The following is an 8,173-nucleotide window of genomic DNA, read 5'->3' as shown; positions in this document are numbered from 1 at the left end:
CACACATACACACACACAAACACACACGGTCGAGAGAAGGACTCCGCCTCCTACCTCGTTTTTTTCCGTAGCCTACCCAGCGTCGGACCTCCCATCTTCCCCAGCACGTTGCCTTTATTCATGCCATCGGCGCACTATGTAGCGTGTTTCCCCGCCGCGCACGTCATCGCTTGATCGCAACATCATGGCCCATTAAAGCTTTCCGAGTCTCTCCGAGCGACGACAGCGCGCCTCTGTGCAGAATGCATATTTATTTACATTTTTTGGACAGCGCCGACATTAAAAGCACTCAGTTCGCCACACGGGAGATGCAGTGCGGGCGATGGAGTCGTACTTTGCGAGGGATCAGGAGGAGATGTCAGGGATATTCAAGGTCATATTGCCACTGAGGACGCAGCATGCCGTATTCCTCTTCAGACGACCTCTGGTGCAAACGCTGGATGTAACCCCGCATTTATTATTTTATATTCCTAATAATGTGGCAGACCAAACGCAAATTGATTCCCTTAAACAATCATCCATCCGATGACCTCATCCAAACAACCTCATTCAACCAAACCTTAATGCCCCCCATCCATCTCTCTTCTACCATATTTAGCCTGCCTGTTCATTGTAGAATATAAATCTTATATATTCATTTTTTTATGATAGCACATCCGAGTTTGGATGGATAGGATTTCATGGGGACCCACACTCATCCAAATGATCCTCTCCTCTCTCCACTCCGTGTTGCTATTGGACGGATGACCTTCGGTTCGCCAGTGTTTGAACCAAGGTGGTCGAAGGGCTAACCCACCCCCCACCCCCACGTGACTGTCCATCCCAACCAGCTGACACAAAGATTAGCAGCATTACCTCTTAATCGGCTACTTTCTCCAGACGTGCAAAAAAAAAATACTAAATATGGTCAGCTGAGCATTTTCAGCACCTCAGCCCCCCCTTCCCCCCTCCCCCTCCCACACACATACACACACTCACGCACAGTCAATATTCACTCACTGGTTCCTTATGGAGAAGAAAAACCAGAGTATGAAGGTCACAGTGGTCCAAGAGGTGGTCAATGCTGTTCTGAGTCAGGTTGGCCTGAACTGCGTCAAAGAGAATACAAATATAGTAACAATAAACACATCAATATGAAAGTTTTTAATACAATAGCGAAATCGGACATGACGCATCGAGGCTTCAAGGGCATAAACAACAAAAACAGCACACAATGCAAGCAAATGTGTCCAATGACATCAGTATAGATGTATAATAACATGGTGTTCAGTAGGGCTTCCCACAAAGACATCCTCCGCACCACTATATTATCGTGTTACATGTTTGATTTGCACCGAGGCGCCCAGATGTTGCATCGAATGCATCCAGTAGCATCTGTGTGCTGTACGTGTTGTTCTAAGCTGTGTGTGTGTGTGTGTGTGTGTGTGTGTGTGTGTGTGTGTGTGTGTGTTGTGTTTTTTATGTGTGTTGTGTGTATGCACAGGAGACACCATGGCCTCAACACCTTGTACATCCACTTCCACCGCCGGCAAACTCTTGTTAAAATCACTTCTCTGTTTTCTATTCCCAGTGTCACGTGATGCTCCAAGTATGTGTGTGTGTGTGTGTGTGTGTGTGTCAGTGTGTGTGTGTTTGTGTGTGTGTGTATGTGTGTGTGTGTGTGTGTGTGTGTGTGTGTGTGTGTGTGTGTGTCTGTGTGTGTGTCTGTGTGTGTGTGTGTGTGTGTGTGTGTGTGTGTGTGTGTGTGTGTGTGTGTGTGTGTCTGTGTCTGTGTGTGTGTATGTGTGTGAGAGAGAGAGGGAGAGAGAGAGAGAGAGAGAGAGAGAGAGAGAGAGAGAGAGAGAGAAAGCGTCCGCGGGGCGTTCGGGTGCATGCCAGTGTGGAGAGAGAGAGAGAGAGAGAGAGAGAGAGAGAGAGAGAGAGAGAGAGAGAGAGAGAGGCAGAGACAGGGGCAGAGACAGAGAGAGAGTTAGATTGTGGTGGGGGGGGGGGGGGGGGGGGGGGGGGGGGGTGGGGAGGTAGGTAGGGGGCAGGAGTGCAGTGACTGGCCCTGTGGTGCGAAGCACGGGAACAGTATGTAGGACAGGCCCTTGCACCCAGCTAGCCTATCCTGGCTAGGGCCCCGGTCTGGGGCGTGCTGGCTTTCTGCATGCATGATCAATGGTATTGGGGGAGAGTGTGGGGGCCATGTGGGGGGAGGGCTGAAGTTAGGCCGCATTAAACAGGGTAGAGGGATAGAAGGGAGGATGGGGGGAGAAGAGGAAACGAGCGGAGGTTGGTCAGGACAATTGAACACAGTCACTTTTAAAAGTGCTCTATTAATTAAAGCGTCTCTAATGTGATGACAACAACTACAGAGGGAAAAGGGAAAGTTCAGCTGACTTCCGATTTCTGCTTCATAGGCGAAAACCCTCGCTCAAAACTAAGGTTTGATGGGCTGAGGCAATAGCTTCGGCGTTTTCCTCAGTTGGTAAAAGCAGATGTTTGAAACAAACTTATTTTCTGGTTTAGAAGAGTGTGTGTGCGTGAGCAGGTGAGTGAGAGCGAGAAAGAGATGGATGACGCTAACAATGCACGGTTTTGTCTCTGTCTCCCTGCCGTATCTCCAGCATTCTGTCTTGTCACTCTTCCAGCTCCAAACAGTGGGATAAGTTTGTCCGCTCCAGGTCTTCCGTGCCTTTTGTTTTCTTGACCAAAGCTGACCCAAGAGTGGGAAATCTATTATCTATTGTCACCGACCTTTGACCCCTTCAGGGCCTGGGACCTGCTCCTCTCGACCATCACCACAGGCCCTTTGAAAGGCAATTCAAGTTAACGGACGGACGGATGGACGGGGGGGGGGGGGGGGGTTTGAATAAGAAAGAGTGTGAAAGGCAAGTTGTGGATTAAAAGCCAGTAAATATGGCTGTGTCAGCTCTCAGCCCCATGGCTACACTCTTTTAAAGGTACACAGCGTCATTTGCATGCAATGCAGTATGTAAACAAGCGCTGGCTTATTTCAGCTGCGCTCTGCTGAGCACACAGGATGCAGACAATGGATCATAGAGAAAAGAGAGAGAAAAAAAAGAATAAATTGAGATGTCTGCGGAAGAAGAAGATAGGTATGAAGCAAAACTACTCGAAAAGAGTGATGTTTTTTTCTTCAGAAGCAAGCGCACAAAAAAACAACAACCCAGGGCCCGGTTTGAAGCATTCCATTGGCTGTGGGCATTTTCAACCACATGTCAGGTGGCCGGCTAAAGAAATCATTACATGTGAGAGTGAGGGAGAGAGAGAAGGGCGAGAGAGAGAGAAGTGAGGGAGGAAACAAGCACACCTGTGCTTGTGCCAGGGGCTCCACCTCCCTTCTCCGATCACAATCCCGCCATCCCCCAGGGGAAGGTGTGGCCCGGGGAGAGACAAAAGGGAGGAGAGAAAGGGAGAGGAAGGAAGAGATTGTGGGAGAGATTTACAGACCTCTTTAATCGTTGGCTGAGGTTGACTTAACTTTTATTTATTAATTGTACATGTGCCACACACACATAAACCTCTGTCTCTCTCTCTCTCACACACACACACACACACACACACACACACACACACACACACACACACACACACACACACACACACACACACACACACACACACACACACACACACACACACACACACACACACAAACACACACACACACACTACAGGGAAGCAGTGGTACTGGATGTATGAATGGCTGGTGAGAGTAGCCAGAAGGCTTGCTGGGAATATGCACAGACCACAACGTATTTACGCTGATGACACAAAGAACGATTTATGTCTGCTGGTGGTATCAGAGTTCAAGAGGTGTACTCAGGAATAATATATAGCGCAAATATATCACAACAAATACACATAGGGACACTCACACACTCACACAAACACACACACGCACACACACATGTAAAGCACACACAGATACAGGATACACAACAGGAACAGGAACAAAATAGGAACTCACATATTACACTGGTTACGTTCAGGCTTTACACTTGGAGGCAGATTACCTTATTTCCTGTCTACGAAGATATTATACAACGTGTGTGACTGGTTTACTTATTAAACTGGTTTAACTCTTAAATACTGTTGTCCGATTTGTTTTGGCATGCTAAACAAATTTGTTTTGGCTGCTTCTTTCATCATTCTTGACATGTTGGATAATTATATATAGTATAATGTTACAGTAAAACATTTTATCGTCTTATTTAAGAACTACAGTATTCATATTTTTAATGACAGCCCTGTGATTCGTACCTTGTCCCAACTATCGTGAGACATTATTTTATTTTCATCGGAATGGTAGTGCGTGTATTGGGAGAAATAATAATTGATGTGGTGTACACAGTTTCTTTTGTTTAACCCATAATACACATGTAAACAGTTTGAGAGGGGAGCTAAGTGCCCGGCTCACAAGCGCTCTGGTGCTCGGCTAATAGGTTTCAGCTCTGCTCACATTTCCTCCGCCCCTGTGCCGTGGTGATGTCACTGAGCAGGTGCTGCTGAATGACATCAGGACCATGACACACGCACATTTCGGTGACCATGTTCAAGTCCAATGTCACGTCAGGGCCTGGTGTGATGCAAGCCCCGTCGTGGAGTAGATGATCGCCATGTCTTTGTGCTTTGTGTGCTGGAATGTGTTGTGTTGTGTTTATATATGTTGTGTTGTGTTTGTGACGTGTTCGCAGCATTGAAACATCAGCCCCTCCCCTGGCAACCAATGACATCAGGATAATATCTATGAGGGCATTCAAGGTCATGCTTTGTTTTATGGCAAGATGTAGAGACGTTGAGCGTGAGAGATAATCAGAGAGCGAGAGAGAGAGAGAAAGAGAGAGTTGGTCAACAAAGACTTGAAAGGGGAGTGGCAAAGAAAGAGTTTGGTCAGAAGCAAGGAAACCACACCACTACACAAACACATGCACACATGCACACTAGACGCATGCACACGTCACACAGACCAACTTGCAATATGTCTCTGTATCTTTTCTAATCCCTTTTCCACTCCCCCCTCTACTTCTCTTCACAGGCATATCAACGCCATTCCTCCTGGCTATTTATAGGGGACTACTGTCCCCCGTCCCTCAGGGCGTGTGTGTTTGTATGTGTATATGCGTGTGAGTGTGTGTGTGTGTGTGTGTGAGTGAAGTGGTGTTGTGTGGATATTCATAGGTGGGATCACTTAATCAGCCAGTTATCCCTTACCTCTTATTTCAGGGTCGTTCCATGAAGTTGCAAATTGTGTGTGTGTGTGTGTGTGTGTGTGTGCTTGTGTATTCCACCTGTCCAGTTGTTGGGGAGTGAGTTTAGTGTGTATATGTGTGTGTGAACATACTCACAAACACACACACACACACACACACACACACACCCCACACACACACATGTCCTCAAGTGGGTGGCATTCACATTTGTTTACAGGAAAATAGGAAATCATGGAATTTGTGTGGTATTCAAATAGGGTAGATAGTTCAGTGTAATTCAGATGCTGTGGGACAGTGCCCAAGCCACAGCAGGCGTTCCTTCCAGTTCAGTTGAAGCCTATAAATTCATGGGCCTTCGGCTGAATCCCACTGTGTTTCCCCTTTGATTGATCGTAACACAGAATGTGTGTTTATGTGAGTGCATGTGTATCAGCAATCAACAATCAATTTACCTTGTTCACTATCCCAAACAGGACATGAGCAGTCTTCTAATTGGCCAATCATCTCGCAAGCGCACCATGATGTCACCATTAAGGGGGGGCTGATGCAACAGCTAATATCGAACCACCAAGGCCAGATTTTGCAGATAAACTGCTGTCAATAATGCCGATTTTGCCAATACAGACTATAGCGTGGCATGTATCGGACATTATGTCAGGAAAAATGTTTCACAACGATTGGACCTTAAATGATGTAACGAGGAGGGAAGAAAATATTAAATGAGTATTATGATAGATATACTAAAGGCAGACGGGAACGCAAGCTGCCCAAAATGAGGACGGCTGTGAGGTAATGTTAGTTTATCCACATTTGACTATGTCCTCAGAACAGCGGTGTCTTCAGAGCTTCAACACCAGTGAATGTGAACGCCGACCGACTGTGACAGACCATCTTATGTGCAAATGTATGCGCGTTTCTACGTCAACGCTTGTGTGGGTGTAGGTGTGCGTGGGCACATTTGTGTGTGGGCATGTGTGTGTGTCTGTGTGTGAGTGTCTGTGAGGGTGTGCTGTCTCAAACACATGGTTATGTGTGCACGAACACTTCATAGGTAGGTAGTGAGTGAGAGGAAGAAAATGAAAAGGGAGGTCGAGAGAGAGAGAGGGTGGGGGTTGGTGGGTCGGGAAAGAGAGAGAGAGAGAGAGAGAGAGAGAGAGAGAGAGAGAGAGAGAGAGAGAGAGAGAGAGAGAGAGAGAGAGGGTTGTGTTCCAATGTGGCTCTTTTTGTGTGTAGCTCAGATTGTCCTCTTCTCTGGGAAAGTGGAAACTCAACACTGTGCTCCAGAGGTCTGGTTACCAGGTGAGAGAGGAGGAAAAGAATGGACAAAACGCAGTGAGGGAGGTGGAGAGGATGGGGGTGTGGAGAGGGCAACAGAGAGGAAGGCGAGAGAAAGACTATGGGATTTTGGACAGAAGAGCTGGAAAGGGAGACAGAAACTGAGAAAGGCTGGGAGAGATCGAGAGCCGCACACGGAGATAAGAGACCAGGAACAGAAAATGGATACATTGGAAAAAAACATAAAACTGGAGTGTGATTTGTTTTAAACCCACAGGGCTTTGTTACCACCAACTGAGGGTAATGGCTGAAGAAAGAAGAGCATTTCTAAAAATGAATCAGACCTATATCGGTATATTTAACATGATATGTTATGAATGTTGACCTCCATACAGCACATGCACACACTCCAGGGCACTAATTAACATATTTTGTGGAGTTTATGAGAAATAATTATAATAGGCCTACAAAGGGTAGGTCCTATTAATATTAAAATGAAACGCAGCCGACTCCACAGAGTCAATAATAGTTGCCTCGGTTACATAGAAATCTTAAAACAGTTGCCATCTATATAATCAAACGCATCCATGGACTTGACTTGTGAGCCATTGAACAGCCAGTTTAAAACAGAATCTATCCGGGTTTTTACCTTGTTATCATTGCACTCCCTCTAGCGGCCATTTGTGGTCAATTACACGTGTAGGTGAAAATTTGCGGAAAACAAAACTTCATTGCAACAGTATTACGTAAGAAATGTACATTTATTTATATATATATATATACTTTATTTTTACAAAGACACCTGGTACTCTGATCAAGGAAGTATTCAAAGCACAAGACAAAAGGATGCACTAACCAGAACAATTACTCAAATTGCCAGAGACGCCAACGTGACACTAGCATTATAGGGCAATTTTAATAAAAAAACAACAAACAAACACAAGATACCCAAATTTCCTTGGGTATTCCATTGGAATTTGTTGAAAATTTGGTCTGAACCGAAATGTGTTCTAACGTCCATCATTGTAAGTATCTCTAAAGTATTATATTTGCGATGGGGTGTAGGGTATCTTACAATTGAGGACATGGTGTCCTTTCATTTTGCTCCCATTTTGCAGCGAACCAGATAGAACAGAACAACATGAATAAATCTCATACGGCACGTCATTGGGGAACAAAATGGGTTGGAGGGGCAGGGGGAATGACAACGCAAGACAAAGACAGCGTGTCACAGGAGAGACCATGTGTGTTTGACAGCAGTGGTTATGTGTTGACAGTCACTTTCCTTCTCCTCCTCCACCTCCTCCTCCTCCCACGCCCAAAAAAGGTGAATTGGAAACCGCTTACTTTGACAACAGCTTCTTATGAAAAAACACTGAGCGCCTGTGTGTGTGTGTGTTTGTGGCTGGGTGTGTGTGGCGGGGGGATCAAGGAGGTAACGAAAATAATTAGGCTAGCTTTTTGATTTTAACAAAGTTACCCCCCCCCCCCCCCCCCTCTAGCTCTACCCCCATCCCACTGACACACCCGCACACACACACACACACACACACACACATTAACACACACACACACACACACACACACACACACACACACACACACACACACACACACACACACACACACATACACACACACACCCACACACACACACACACATACACAAACACAGAAAA

This window comes from Gadus morhua, chromosome 13 (assembly GCF_902167405.1).
Source record: "Gadus morhua chromosome 13, gadMor3.0, whole genome shotgun sequence".
NCBI classification, from domain to species: Eukaryota; Metazoa; Chordata; class Actinopteri; order Gadiformes; family Gadidae; genus Gadus; species Gadus morhua.
This window is presented reverse-complemented; position numbering follows the sequence as displayed.